We start from the raw sequence: 15,633 nt of genomic DNA on the forward strand, positions 1-15,633 counted from the left end.
ATTTTTCCATTCTATATATTTTCAATATTAACTGCCCAAACAATATAATTAAAACTTAATAATTAAACCTTAATCCATAATTGTTAAGTATTAAGAATTATAAAACATATTAATTAACTTTGTGCAATAATTGACAAGTTAATAAAAGATGAAAATAATAAGCTAATTAACTTCCATATACAAAATGTAATAAACTAAAACTTAATGTATGAAACTAATTAATCTTAAACAAGTTTGGAATTATTTAAGCTAACCTAAAGTACAAGGACTAAAACGAAAAAGTTCTACCCTACTCCTCCTAACCCTAGCCGAAAATTAAAGGGGTAAAAAGACCCTTTTGCCCTCCAAATTTTGGCCACCATCACCTCCCATGCAAACCCTAACTTGTTCCCTAAGTACTCTTAACCTAAACCCTAATTCTAGAATATTCTAACCTAACCTATAAATAGGGACCTAGGCTAATTCAATTCTTGTACCAAATCATTCTCACAATTCTCTCTCAAAAATCATAATCCCTCTCTCCCTCTGTTTGGCTCACGGCCAAGAACACCACACCACCACCACCATCTTCAAGTGATCTTCAAGATTGTTATTCGTGTTCATCAAGATCTTCAAGTGTGTTCTTCATTATTCAAGTGCTTTGATCTTCATCTTCAAGTCATCTTCATCTTTTCTTGTTAATCTTCATCATCATTCATCAAGGTATAACCCTAGATCCAAAACTTTTAAAACATACTTTCAATTCATGTTTATATTCATAATAATATTCATGCATGATCTTAACATTATTATTGTTCATGTAAAAAAAATATATACATATATATACATGCGTACGGTTTAAAAAAAAAAAAAAGAGTTTGTTGAATCTTAAAAATCCTAGAGATTTGTTAAAGATTTGTTAGTGTTTAAAAATGAAAACAAGATATATACATACTATATATACATATACGGTTTATATATATATATATATATATATATATATATATATATATATATATATATATAAAAGAAATTATTTTCAATATATTTTATATATACATACATACTGTTGTATATATAAAAAAATAAATAAAAACTATATATATATACACGACACATATATATATATATATATATATATATATATATATATATATATATATATATATATATATATATATATATATATATATATATATATATATATATATATATATATATATATATATATATATATATATTACATATATATAAATATTAAATAAAATAAAACCCTAATTAACCTAACCCTAATTTATTAAACCCTAATTTACTACCTAAACCCTAAACATTAAATATATAACCTAATCATTACTTTCCTAAACCCTAATCATTTAATACTACTTTAATTAATTAAACCTAATTAATTAAAACTACTACTTACTACTTAACCCTAATTACTAATACTACTTAACTAATAAACCCTAATACTACTAATCATTTACTTAATACTACATATACTATACTACTACTTAATACTTACACACTTATACTGCTACTAACACTTATAATATACTACTTATAGTATAGCATATGATTACAATAGTCATTCACGATAACGTGAGGATTACTCAAACGTCAACGCTACTTAAGGCCTAGGGTGATCCTTGTATGGGACGCTTGTGGATCTCGAATGCCAAACTTAGATTTTGGTCAAGAAATCCTGGGCCAACCGGTAATAATTGATCATTCTAGTGACTCGGCGGTGGAATAGATGTTTGGGTATGGTGGAAAAGGTCAAACCCGACTATTGTGATCATACACTCACTTGCACACTTAATAAGTGGTAGACTTATTAAGATAACTCACTAGTGTTTAACACTAACTTACTAAAACTGGAAACTTACTAAAAGTGGAAACATACTAAGAATGGAAACTTAGTAAAACAAACTACACTTAAACACTTGCATACTTAAACTTAAACTTGGGCAAAATATTTAACTACTCTTAAATGTCATTAGGTTGACTTTCTGCTCACATTCATCCAACTCTTCTATTCCAAGGAATAACAACTCTTCTTCTACTTACTAAGGTGAACTTCATAGCCCCACTTTATATTGTGCACAACTTATTTAACTTATTGGGGTGAGACACATGCTACTTTTACTATTTATAATTTAGACACAAGTACCAACTGTTAAACTATGCTATACCTGGCTATGTCCAACAAAGTCCCTACAGTAATATTTTTAATTGCTCGTTAAATGCATTCTTAATTATTGGGGGTAGGCCTATCGGGAGTAACGTCTCCCATACATTTGTCTAAGTCTTTGTATTACTTAATAATGAAATTAAACCGACAAGGACAGAACAACTTGTCATTGGGGCAAACTTTAAACGTTTAGTCTAAATATCACGAATTGGCATAACTTTTTGATCTGCGAGATCAACTTTATAATCAAAAATCTTGTGGTCTAAAACAACGGTCAAATATATTTGTTAAACCTATGATTTCACTCAACCATTTTTGGTTGACACTTTAGCATTTTTTTTCTCAGGTGCTGATTGATCAAGTTTACTTACCTACTGCTTATGTGATGCTACTTGGACTTAGGATAAAGAACTATCGCATTTATTATTCTTGCATTTGAAACATTTACTTTATTGTAATTTAAATTCTTGTAACGACATTCTATTTTCCGCTGCGTACTCAATAAAGTTTGTTTTTATCATATAGTATTGTTCTCGTATTATAATATGTTGGTTTATTTGATATTAAGTCACATTTCACCCAGGCCCTAACTGGGGGTGTGATAGATTGGTATCATTGCATAACCAGTCTATTATAGAGAACCAGGATTGCATCTTTATGTGTGCCTTACTTGCTAGCTAGGGTGCCTTACCAATCTAGGAAACTATAACCTTTCCTGCCTTAGACTTGAAGCACTTAGGATTGCCTTATAATCTTAAGAGCTTTGCTTTGATAATCTTGGCTTAAAATGCTAATCAAAGTCTTTTTCCCAATGATAGGATGTCTAATCTTCATCAAGCAAACAAAATGACTCTTTTCAAGCCAACCGAAAAAGATACTGAAGGGTCTTCCACTGAAAGACCAGTCCAAAGCCCACCTTATGGCTTTGGTGGTCCTCCCTCACCAAACTATAGTCCGGATACTTTACCTAAGTCTCCCGAATACTACCCGACCCCGAGATCTGAAGACATGGGGAAACTTCCTGAGGATACTGGTCCATCCAGAAAAAGAGCCCGATCTCCTTTTTGTGATAATAATGCTAAGTATGAGATAATGAACTTGCGAAAGAACCGAAAAGAACTTGGAAGGTTTGCTTCACCATGTGGCAAGAGTTGAGGTTCGAATGGACGAGAAAGACTGAGAAGTTAAGAAACTGGTGGAAGAGAATGCTAAGCTAAGAAAAGAGTTAATGATGCTGAGATATGATGAAGAACGCAACACACGCTGGGGAAAACAGTCACTTGCTTATCTAAAGGAGGATGTTGACTTCCGAATGAAGATGGAGAGAATTCGAGTTGATAAGCAGCTTGCTCTAAAGGAGTACGACAACAACTCAGTCAACAACCGTGTTACTAACCTCTATGATAACCTCGAGTACCTCTATGAGAAACAAAAGGCGAAGAACGAGAAAGTTGAGGAGTTTATGAAGAAGGTTGAGGACGAGAAGAAGAAATATGAAGACTACTTCAATCTTAATATTTTCTAGTTTATTTTTTCAATTTCTTATCTATGTACAGGCTTTGCCTAAACTATTCCTATTTCCAACTCGTGTAATAAAGGCTTATTTAACGTCTCGTTCTAAAAATATAAAGTGTTTCATTTATATCATGTGATATCAATACTTTATTTTATTCATACTTGTAATTGCTCAAACTTATAACTTGTCAACTTATCAAACTTATGTTCACTTCTATGTAGTGACATCATGGTTCGTCCAGCTGCTCCTACCGTTAACAACATTGTGTTGACCACTGAGCAATTTCAACAGTTACTTGCTGCCGCCCAAGGCAACGCCCAACCTAATCATGCCAACAATCAACCGAAACCTTGTTCTTACAAGGACTTTACGAACTGCAACCCTCCTGCTTTCAAGGGAAGTGAAGAGGCCGTTGAACTAGTCCGATGGTTCAAAAAACTAGAGTCCATCTTCTGTGTCTACAACTGTGGGGACAATGACCGAGTTAAATATGCCACTAGTTCATTAGCTGGAAATGCTATGACTTGGTGGACCGCTCATGCTAAGTCTGTGGGAATTGATAATGCTAATGCCACCCCATAGGATGAACTTAAAAGCATGATGGCTAACAAGTTTTGTCCTAGAAGTCACATTCAAAAGCTTGAAGCTGAGTTTTGGGAACTCAAAGTTAAGGGTACTGACATAGAAAGCTACACTAATCGTTTTCTTGAGCTTTCTACCTTGTGCCCCAAAATGTTTCCTACTGAGGCAAGAAGGATCGAAAGGTATATCGAAGGTCTCCCTTAGGATGTTCAGGAAAATGTTATCACTGCTGAGAAAGTCCCCCTTGATGCCGTGATTCTCATGTCTCAAAATCTGATGATGGCTAAAAGAAGAAGAGCTTTGGCTAGTAAGGAAGTTGATACTAAGGGTAGTGATGGTAAAAGGAAGTTTGAACCATCTCAAGGTACGACTTAAAATGTTAGTAAGAAGCCCGCGGATAGTACAAGGGCGAATTATAAGGGTACATATCCTTTCTGTGTTCGTTGTGAAAGGCACCACCTGGGGCGGTGCACTGCTACTTGTTCTTTGTGTAAGAAGGTGGGACACGTAGCTAAGACTTGTAAGATGCCTCTGAATGATAAAGCTATTGTTCCTGCTAAAGCTCCTCCTACTTTTTACACTTGTGGGGGAAAGGGACACATTAGTCCAAATTGCCCTAAGAAGAAAGATACTCCGCCACTGGAGCTAATATTACTGCTGCAAAGGGTCGTGCATTTGTTATTACTGCTGCTGAAGCCCAAGATGAAGATGAGGTCATCACGAGTACGTATCTTGTCAATAATTGTTACACAACTATTTTATTCGATACTGGTGTCGATAAAAGTTACGTGTCTAATGAATTTTGTACCCTATTTGCTGAAAGACCTCAACCCTTAGAAACTAAATGATTAGTAGATGTAGCCAAAGGGAAGATCATGAAAGTCGATAAAATCTACAAAAACTGCAACATAATCTTAGCCAACAAGGAATTTAAGATAGACCTTTTGCCGGTCGAGCTAGGAAGTTTTGATGTCATAGTCGGAATGGATTGGTTACGTCCACTAAGAGCTTCAATCATGTGTTACGATAAAACCGTTCATGTTCCATTGGGAAATGGAGAGACTCTTATTATCTAGGGTGAAAAGAGTGGTTCCAATCTCAACATTATCTCCTGTATTAAAACCCGCAAATACCTTGTTAAAGGTTATCCAACTATTCTAGCCCATGTTAAGATGATTGAAATGAAAGAGAAGTGTATTGAAGATGTACCAGTGGTTAAAGACTTTCCCGATATGTTTCCTGAAGATCTTCCTGGTCTTCCACCTCCTCGACAAGTCGAATTTCAGATTGATTTATCTCCTGGTGCTGCTCATGTTGCTAAAGCGCCATATCGTTTAGCACCTTCCGAAATGAAGGAACTCTCCAACCAACTCCAAGAACTATTGGATAAGGGTTTCATTCGTCCAAGCTCGTCCCCATGGGGAGCTCCTATTCTATTCATTAAAAAGAAGGATGGTACATTGAGGATGTTCATTGATCATCGTGAACTCAACAAGCTTACTATCAAGAACCGTTATCCGTTGCCACGTATTGATGATCTATTCGACCAACTTCAAGGGTCATGTGTTTATTCAAAGATTGATTTAAGGTCCTGTTATCACCATATCAAAGTCAAGGAATCCGATATTCCTAAGACTGCTTTTCGGACTCGTTATGGGCACTATGAATTCTGTATCATGCCTTTTGGTTTGACCAATGCTCCTGCCGTGTTCATTGATCTTATGAATCATGTCTGCAAGCCATACCTCGACAAATTTGTCATTGTTTTTATTGACGACATCTTAATCTACTCAAAGAGTGAGAAAGAACATGAGCAACATCTGCACATGATTCTTGAACTCTTGCGAAAGGAACTACTCTACGCTAAGTTTTCAAAGTGCGTGTTTTGGCTCAAAACTGTATAATTCCTCGGACATGTTGTTGATAGTAATGGAATACATGTCGATCCAGCTAAGATTACCACTATTCAGAACTGGGAGATACCAAGGACTGCGAAGCATATTCGTCAATTTTTGGGACTTGCCGGTTATTATCGGAGATTCATAAAAGATTTTTCCCTCCTTGCTAAACCCCTTACAAAGTTAACTCACAAAGGGAAGAAGTTTGAGTGGTCAGAAGAACAGGAATCTGCATTTAAGGTTCTAAAGGATAAATTAACCACAGCCCCGATTCTATCTTTACCTGAAGGATCTGACGATTTTGTTGTTTACTGCTATGCCTCAAAGCAAGGCTTTGGTTGTGTTTTAATGCAACGTGAAAAGGTTATTGCCTATGCATCTAGATAGTTGAAGAAACATGAGAAGAACTATACCACACATGACCTTGAGTTAGGTGCCATGGTATTTGTATTAAAGATATGGAGACATTATCTATATGGTACCCAGTTTACGGTGTACAATGACCATAAAAGTCTTCGACACATCTTTGATCAGAAACAGCTGAATATGAGGCAAAGTCGATGGCTCGAGTTATTGAATGATTATCACTGTGAGCTAAAATATCATCCTGGAAAGGCAAATGTGGTTGCCGATGCCCTTAGTAAAAAAGAAGATGTTAAACGTGTTTGTGCTTTAAAACTGAAAATCAAATCGAATATTATATCACGAATCTGTGAAGCTCAACTTGAAGCTATTAAACCAACATTTATCGAAGGTGAAGGACCTATCGATTTTGAGAACCAACTCTAAGTGAAAGCCAATGGTACACGGTACTTTGGTAACAAAATTTGGGTTCCTCGCTTCGGTAATCTCCGTGAACTAGTCTTGGATGAAGCATATAAGACTAGGTATTCTATTCATCCCGGTTCCAGTAAGATGTACCACGATGTGAAGGAATTCTACTGGTGGCCTAACATGAAAGCCGACATTGCAACTTACCTTAGTAAGTGTCTCACTTGTTTGAAAGTCAAGGTTGAACATCAAAAGCCTTCTGGTCTGTTGACACAACTCGATATCCCGCAGTGGAAGTGGGAATGTATCACTACGGATTTCGTTACTAAGTTGCCTAAGACTTCAAACGGCAACGATACTATTTGGGTCATAGCAGACCGACTTACTAAATCTGCACATTTCTTACCGATCAAGGAAACCGGCATGATGGAGAAATTATCACAGCTCTATATTAAATAAATTGTCTCACGTCATGGAGTTCCTATCTCAATTATTTCTGATCGCGACAGTCGATTCGTTTCTAGATTCTGGAAAACTTTGCAATCTGCTCTTGGAACTCAACTCGACATGAGTACAGCCTATCATCTGCAAAATAATGGTCAAAGTGAATAAACCATTTAAACCATGGAAGATATGCTACGTGCTTGTGCAATCGATTTTGGCAAAGGATGGGATAGACATCTACCTTTAGCTGAATTTTCCTACAACAACAGTTATCACTCTAGCATTAAAGCTGCACCTTTTGAAGCTTTATACGGACGGAAATGTAGATCCCCTTTGTGTTGGGATGAACTCGAGGACAGACATTTAACTGGTCTTAAAATTATTCATGAAACTACCGAAAAGATCGTCCAGATTAAGCAACGATTAGAAACTGCCCGCAGCTGACAAAAGAGCTATGCCGATAGAAAGCGAAAGGATATAGAATTCCAGGTTGGAGATAAAGTCATGTTGACAGTATCCCCTTGGAAAGGTGTTGTCCGCTTCGGTAAACGAAGTAAACTCAGTCCACGATATGCTGGACCTTTCACAATCACTCAAAGAGTCGGTCCCGTGGCATACCGATTAGAACTACGGAATGAACTTAGCCAAGTACATGATGTGTTCCATGTCTCGAATCTTAAAAGGTGTCTCACTGATGATACACTTGTTATTCCTTTGGATGATATCCGCATTGATAAGCAAATGAACTTCGTTGAAGAACCTATAGAAATCATGGAAGGAGAGGTCAAATAAACGCGTAAAAGCAACATACCTATCATTAAAGTCTTTTGAAATTCGCGTAGAGGCCCCGAATATACATGGGAACGCAAAGACCAAATGATACGGAAATATCCCCATCTCTTCTCAAACGCTGATGCATCCGAGAAGTCTACCTAAAACATCGGGATGAAGTTTCTAATAACGGGGAGGTACTATAACGACCCTCATTTTTCCATTCTATATATTTTCAATATTAACTGCCCAAACAATATAATTAAAACTTAATAATTAAACCTTAATCCATAATTGTTAAGTATTAAGAATTATAAAACATATTAATTAACTTTGTACAATAATTGACAAGTTAATAAAAGATGGAAATAATAAGCTAATTAACTTCCATGAACAAAATGTAATAAACTATAACTCAATGTATGAAACTAATTAATCTTAAACAAGTTTGGAATCATTTAAGCTAACCTAAAGTACAAGAACTAAAACGAAAATTAAAGGGGTAAAAAGACACTTTTGCCCTCCAAATTTCGGCCACCATTGTAGTGACCCGAACTTTTCCATGTTTATATATATTAATTGAGATTGATATTTACATGATTAAATGTTTCCAACATGTTAAGCAATCAAACTTGTTAAGACTTGATTAATTGAAATATGTTTCATATAGACAATTGACCACCCAAGTTGACCGGTGATTCACGAACGTTAAAACTTGTAAAAACTATATGATGAAATATATATGGATATATATATAGTTAACATGATACTATGATAAGTAAACATATCATTAAGTATATTAACAATGAACTACATATGTAAAAACAAGACTACTAACTTAATGATTTTTAAACGAGACATATATGTAACGATTATCGTTGTAAAGACATTTAATGTATATATATATATCATATTAAGAGATATTCATACATGATAATATCATGATAATATAATAATTTAAAATCTCATTTGATATTATAAACATTGGGTTAACAAAATTTAACAAGATCGTTAACCTAAAGGTTTCAAAACAACACTTACATGTAACGACTAATGATGACTTAACGACTCAGTTAAAATGTATATACATGTAGTGTTTTAATATGTATTTATACACTTTTGAAAGACTTCAATACACTTATCAAAATACTTCTACTTAACAAAAATTCTTACAATTACATCCTCGTTCAGTTTCATCAACAATTCTACTCGTATGCACCCGTATTCGTACTCGTACAATACACAGCTTTTAGATGTATGTACTATTGGTATATACACTCCAATGATCAGCTCTTAGCAGCCCATGTGAGTCACCTAACACATGTGGGAACCATCATTTGGCAACTAGCATGAAATATCTCATAAAATTACAAAAATATGAGTAATCATTCATGACTTATTTACATGAAAACAAAATTACATATCCTTTATATCTAATCCATAGACCAACGACCAAAAACACCTACAAACACTTTCATTCTTCAATTTTCTTCTTCTAATTGATCTCTCTCAAGTTCTATCTTCAAGTTCTAAGTGTTCTTCATATATTCTACAAGTTCTAGTTACATAAAATCAAGAATACTTTCAAGTTTGCTAGCTCACTTCCAATCTTGTAAGGTGATCATCCAACCTCAAGAAATCTTTGTTTCTTATAGTAGGTTATAATTCTAATACAAGGTAATAATCATATTCAAACTTTGGTTCAATTTCTATAACTATAACAATCTTATTTCAAGTGATGATCTTACTTGAACTTGTTTTCGTGTCATGATTCTGCTTCAAGAACTTCGGGCCATCCAAGGATCCATTGAAGCTAGATCCATTTTTCTCTTTTCCAGTAGGTTTATCCAAGGAACTTAAGGTAGTAATGATGTTCATAACATCATTCGATTCATACATATAAAGCTATCTTATTCGAAGGTTTAAACTTGTAATCACTAGAACATAGTTTAGTTAATTCTAAACTTGTTCACAAACAAAAGTTAATCCTTCTAACTTGACTTTTAAAATCAACTAAACACATGTTCTATATCTATATGATATGCTAACTTAATGATTTAAAACATGGAAACACGAAAAACACCGTAAAACCGGATTTACGCCGTCGTAGTAACACCGCGGGCTGTTTTGGGTTAGTTAATTAAAAACTATGATAAAATTTGATTTAAAAGTTGTTATTATGAGAAAATGATTTTTATTATGAACATGAAACTATATCCAAAAATTATGGTTAAACTCAAAGTGGAAGTATGTTTTCTAAAATGGTCATCTAGACGTCGTTCTTTCGACTGAAATGACTACCTTTACAAAAACGACTTGTAACTTATTTTTCCGACTATAAACCTATACTTTTTCTGTTTAGATTCATAAAATAGAGTTCAATATGAAACCATAGCAATTTTATTCACTCAAAACGGATTTAAAATGAAGAAGTTATGGGTAAAACAAGATTGGATAATTTTTCTCATTTTAGCTACGTGAAAATTGGTAACAAATCTATTCCAACCATAACTTAATCAACTTGTATTGTATATTATGTAATCTTGAGATACCATAGACACGTATACAATGTTTCGACCTATCATGTTGACACATCTATATATATTTCGGAACAACCATAGACACTCTATATGTGAATGTTGGAGTTAGCTATACAGGGTTGAGGTTGATTCCAGAATATATATAGTTTGAGTTGTGATCAATACTGAGATACGTATACACTGGGTCGTGGATTGATTCAAGGTAATATTTATCGATTTATTTCTGTACATCTAACTGTGGACAACTAGTTGTAGGTTACTAACGAGGACAGCTGACTTAATAAACTTAAAACATCAAAATATATTAAAAGTGTTGTAAATATATTTTGAACATACTTTGATATATATGTATATATTGTTATAGGTTCGTGAATCAACCAGTGGCCAAGTCTTACTTCCCGAAGAAGTAAAAATCTGTGAAAGTGAGTTATAGTCCCACTTTTAAAATCTAATATTTTTGGGATGAGAATACATGCAGGTTTTATAAATGATTTACAAAATAGACACAAGTACGTGAAACTACATTCTATGGTTGAATTATCGAAATCGAATATGCTCCTTTTTATTAAGTCTGGTAATCTAAGAATTAGGGAACAGACACCCTAATTGACGCGAATCCTAAAGATAGATCTATTGGGCCTAACAAACCCCATACAAAGTACCGGATGCTTTAGTACTTCGAAATTTATATCATATCCGAAGGGTGTCCCGGAATGATGGGGATATTCTTAAATATGCATCTTGTTAATGTCGATTACCAGGTGTTCACCATATGAATGATTTTTATCTCTAAGTATGGGATGTGTATTGAAATATGAAATCTTGTGGTCTATTATTATGATTTGATATATATAGGTTAAACCTATAACTCACCAACATTTTTGTTGACGTTTTAAGCATGTTTATTCTCAGGTGATTATTAAGAGCTTCCGCTGTCGCATACTTAAATAAGGACGAGATTTGGAGTCCATGCTTGTATGATATTGTGTAAAAACTGCATTCAAGAAACTTATTTTGTTGTAACATATTTGTATTGTAAACCATTATGTAATGGTCGTGTGTAAACAGGATATTTTAGATTATCATTATTTGATAATCTACGTAAAGCTTTTTAAAACCTTTATCTATTAAATAAAGGTTATGGTTTGTTTTAAAAATGAATGCAGTCTTTGAAAAACGTCTCATATAGAGGTCAAAACCTCGCAACGAAATCAATTAATATGGAACGTTTTTAATCAATAAGAACGGGACATTTCAGTTGGTATCCGAGCGTTGGTCTTAGAGAACCAGAATTTTGCATTAGTGTGTCTTATCGAGTTTGTTAGGATGCATTAGTGAGTCTGGACTTCGACCGTGTTTACTTGAAAAATGATTGCTTAACAAATTTTGTTGGAAACTATATATTTTTAACATGTGAATATATTGTGATATATTAATCTCTTAACGCGTTTGATATTATGTGATAGATGTCTACCTGTAGAACAAGTCCCATTGACTCACCTAATAATAATGAAGAGTCAAATGTAAATTGGAATGATTCGTGGACTGATTCACAAGTTCCCGAAGTGGAACCGGAAGAAGCGTCGAAACCGGAAGAAGAATCGGAACCGGAAGAAGAATCGGAACCGGATGAAGAAATAGAACCGGTGGGGGAAATAATAAAACGGTTAAGTAAAAGAAAATCCTCAACCAACCGACCAAGGTTAATTATGGTCAATGGTGTTTCAGCCAAGGAAGCAAAATATTGGGAGGATTACCAATTCTCCGATGAATCGGATTCCGACGAGAATTCCGATGATGTTATAGAAATTACCCCAACTGAATTTAAAAAGGCAAAAGAAAATAATAAGGGAAAGGGCATAAAAATAGAGAAATCTAATTCCAACCCCGATGAACTTTATATGTATCGTCAACCCCCGAAGTCCTTAAGTTGTAACAATGACCCGGGAACCTCTAAACCACCAGGTTTTTCTAAACCAATGTGGAAAACGACGGCTCGTATTAGGGGAACATCATATATCCCTAGAAACTTGGCAAAACGAACCAAAACGGAAGAAGAAGAAACAAGCGAGTCGGAATAAGATAGTTGTATTCGTGTGGTGTAATATATGTAATATAGTGTGCTTATGCTTTATGATATATGTAAAAATTGCTTGTATTAATAAGTATTTTTTTTATGAATCTAACTCTTGTCTATTTTACAGTATAAAAACACAAAATGGATAGACAACCCAATATTTTAAGAGACCTACCCGGAGACATGATTGATGAAATCTTGTCTAGAGTCGGTCAGAATTCTTCGGCACAACTATTTAAGGCGAGATCAGTTTGTAAGACATTCGAAGAACGTTCCAAGAATGCCTTGGTTTATAAAAGGCTTTCTTTCGAAAGATGGGGGATATCACATTGGGAAATCCATAAGTTACGATGTGCTTACTTTGACGCATATATTGCGGGGAACCCAAATGCTATTTTATGCAATGGGTTAAGAAATTATTTTGACTCAATATATCCGAATATTGGACTTCGTGATTTAGAAAAAGTGGCTAACATGCAACATAAAGAAGCATGTTATGCTTACGGATTAGTAATGTTCGCTTCTCACCAAAGTGAGAACAAGAACATCGAGCTACAACTATTAAACAAAACGTTCCCACAAGTGACGGAGTCGGTAATTGGGGTAAGAAATGAGGTTTTTAGATTGTTACGGGACTGTTGGACATTACGTAACCCTCGTCCCTTTGACGATGTTACAACACGCTGTCTTATCAACGGCCATAACGGTTATGTTCCACAAGACCAAGGATGGGAAGTAATCCTAGTAAAACCAGAATGCATGACTTGTTTCTGGACGTATGAATTACGTGTCTTTATTGCCTTTGCTGAACGACTTGTGTACTAGCTAGAATTATCTTCACAACCATCTTGTATCAAATTTATTGTGTGCTATATTTCATGCTATATGTAAAATAAGCGGTATTGTAAGTTTGTAAAATATTGTGTAAAAGTTTGAACGCGAAATATTATTATAATCAGTTTTTCATATAGAATTGTAGTAGTTGAATTGTATATTAGCTACTAAGTATGAACTTAACGGGTAGGTACTACCAAAATTTAAACTTATAAAACGCTAATATGAAGAAAAAGCTTTTATAAATGAGTTCATATTATGCTACGAAATACTATTAACTACTCTTAATATTCTGTATGATTAACTTGTTCCATTTGACTATTTTGAAGGAAATGGCACCGACTACTTTACACACCGTGAATATGAATGAAGAGGAATTCCGTACTTTTCTAGCTTCAAACATAGTCGCAGTACAGGAAATCGTGTAGGATGGACCAACAATAACCTTGGATCTAGCAGTACAGGAAATCGTGTAGGATGGACCTACAAAGAATTCACTGCCTGCAAACCTTTGGAATTTGATGGAACCGAAGGACCGATCGGATTGAAACGATAGACCGAGAAGGTCAAATCGGTGTTTGCCATAAGTAAGTGTACTGAAGAGGACAAAGTGAAGTACGCTACGCATACCTTCACAGGTTCTGCGTTAACATGGTGGAATACCTATCTAGAGCAAGTGGGACAAGACGATGCGTACGCACTACCGTGGTCAGCATTCAAGCACTTGATGAACGAGAAGTACCGTCCCAGAACTGAGGTCAATAAGCTCAAGACAGAACTTAGAGGGTTACGAATCCAAGGATTTGATATTACCACGTACGAAAGACAATTCACAGAATTGTGCCTATTGTGTCCGGGAGCATTTGAAGATGAGGAAGAGAAGATCAACGCGTTTGTGAAAGGATTACCGGAAAGAATCCAAGAAGATATAAGTTCACACGAGCCCGCCTCCATACAATAGGCATGTAGAATGGCTCACAAACTAGTGAACCAGATTGAAGAAAGAATTAAAGAACAGACTGCTGAAGAGGCCAATGTGAAGCAAGTCAAAAGAAAGTGGGAGGAAAACGGTGATAAGAATCACCAATACAACAACAACAGCAATTACAACAATAATCGCAACAATTATCCCAACAATCGCAACATCAATCGCAACTACAACAAACGGCCCAACAACAACAACAACAACAACAACAACAACAACAACAACAACAACAACAACAGCAACTACAACAATCATCCCAACAACAATAATAACCGCAACAACAACAACAATCAGAAGCAGCTATGCCAAAGGTGTGAAAAGTATCACTCGGGGTTCTGCACCAAATTTTGCAACAAGTGTAAAAGAAATGGTCATAGCGCGGCAAAGTGTGAGGTCTACGGACCAGGGGTTAATAGAACGAAAGGAACAAATGGTGTCGGAACGAGTAATGGCGGAGCAAGTAGTGTCGGAGCAAGTTATGCCAATGTAGTTTGTTATAAATGTGGAAAACTGGGCCACATTATTAGAAATTGCCCGAACCAGGAGAACACGAATGGACAAGGCCGCGGAAGAGTTTTCAATATTAATGCGGCAGAGGCACAGGAAGACCCGGAGCTTGTTACGGGTACGTTTCTTATTGACAATAAATCTGCGTACGTTTTATTTGATTCGGGTGCGGATAGAAGCTATATGAGTAGAGATTTTTGTGCTAAATTAAGTTGTCCATTGACGCCTTTGGATAGTAAATTTTTACTCGAATTAGCAAATGGTAAATTAATTTCAGCAGATAATATATGTCGGAATCGAGAAATTAAACTGGTTAGCGAAACATTTAAGATTGATTTGATACCAGTAGAGTTAGGGAGTTTTGATGTGATAATCGGTATGGACTGGTTGAAAGAAGTGAAAGCAGAGATCGTTTGTTACAAAAATGCAATTCGCATTATACGAGAAAAAGGAAAACCCTTAATGGTGTACGGAGAAAAGGGCAACACGAAGCTACATCTTATTAGTAATTTGAAGGCACAAAAACTAATAAGAAAAG

Source organism: Rutidosis leptorrhynchoides, chromosome 9, assembly GCF_046630445.1.
Source record: "Rutidosis leptorrhynchoides isolate AG116_Rl617_1_P2 chromosome 9, CSIRO_AGI_Rlap_v1, whole genome shotgun sequence".
Classification (NCBI taxonomy): domain Eukaryota; kingdom Viridiplantae; phylum Streptophyta; class Magnoliopsida; order Asterales; family Asteraceae; genus Rutidosis; species Rutidosis leptorrhynchoides.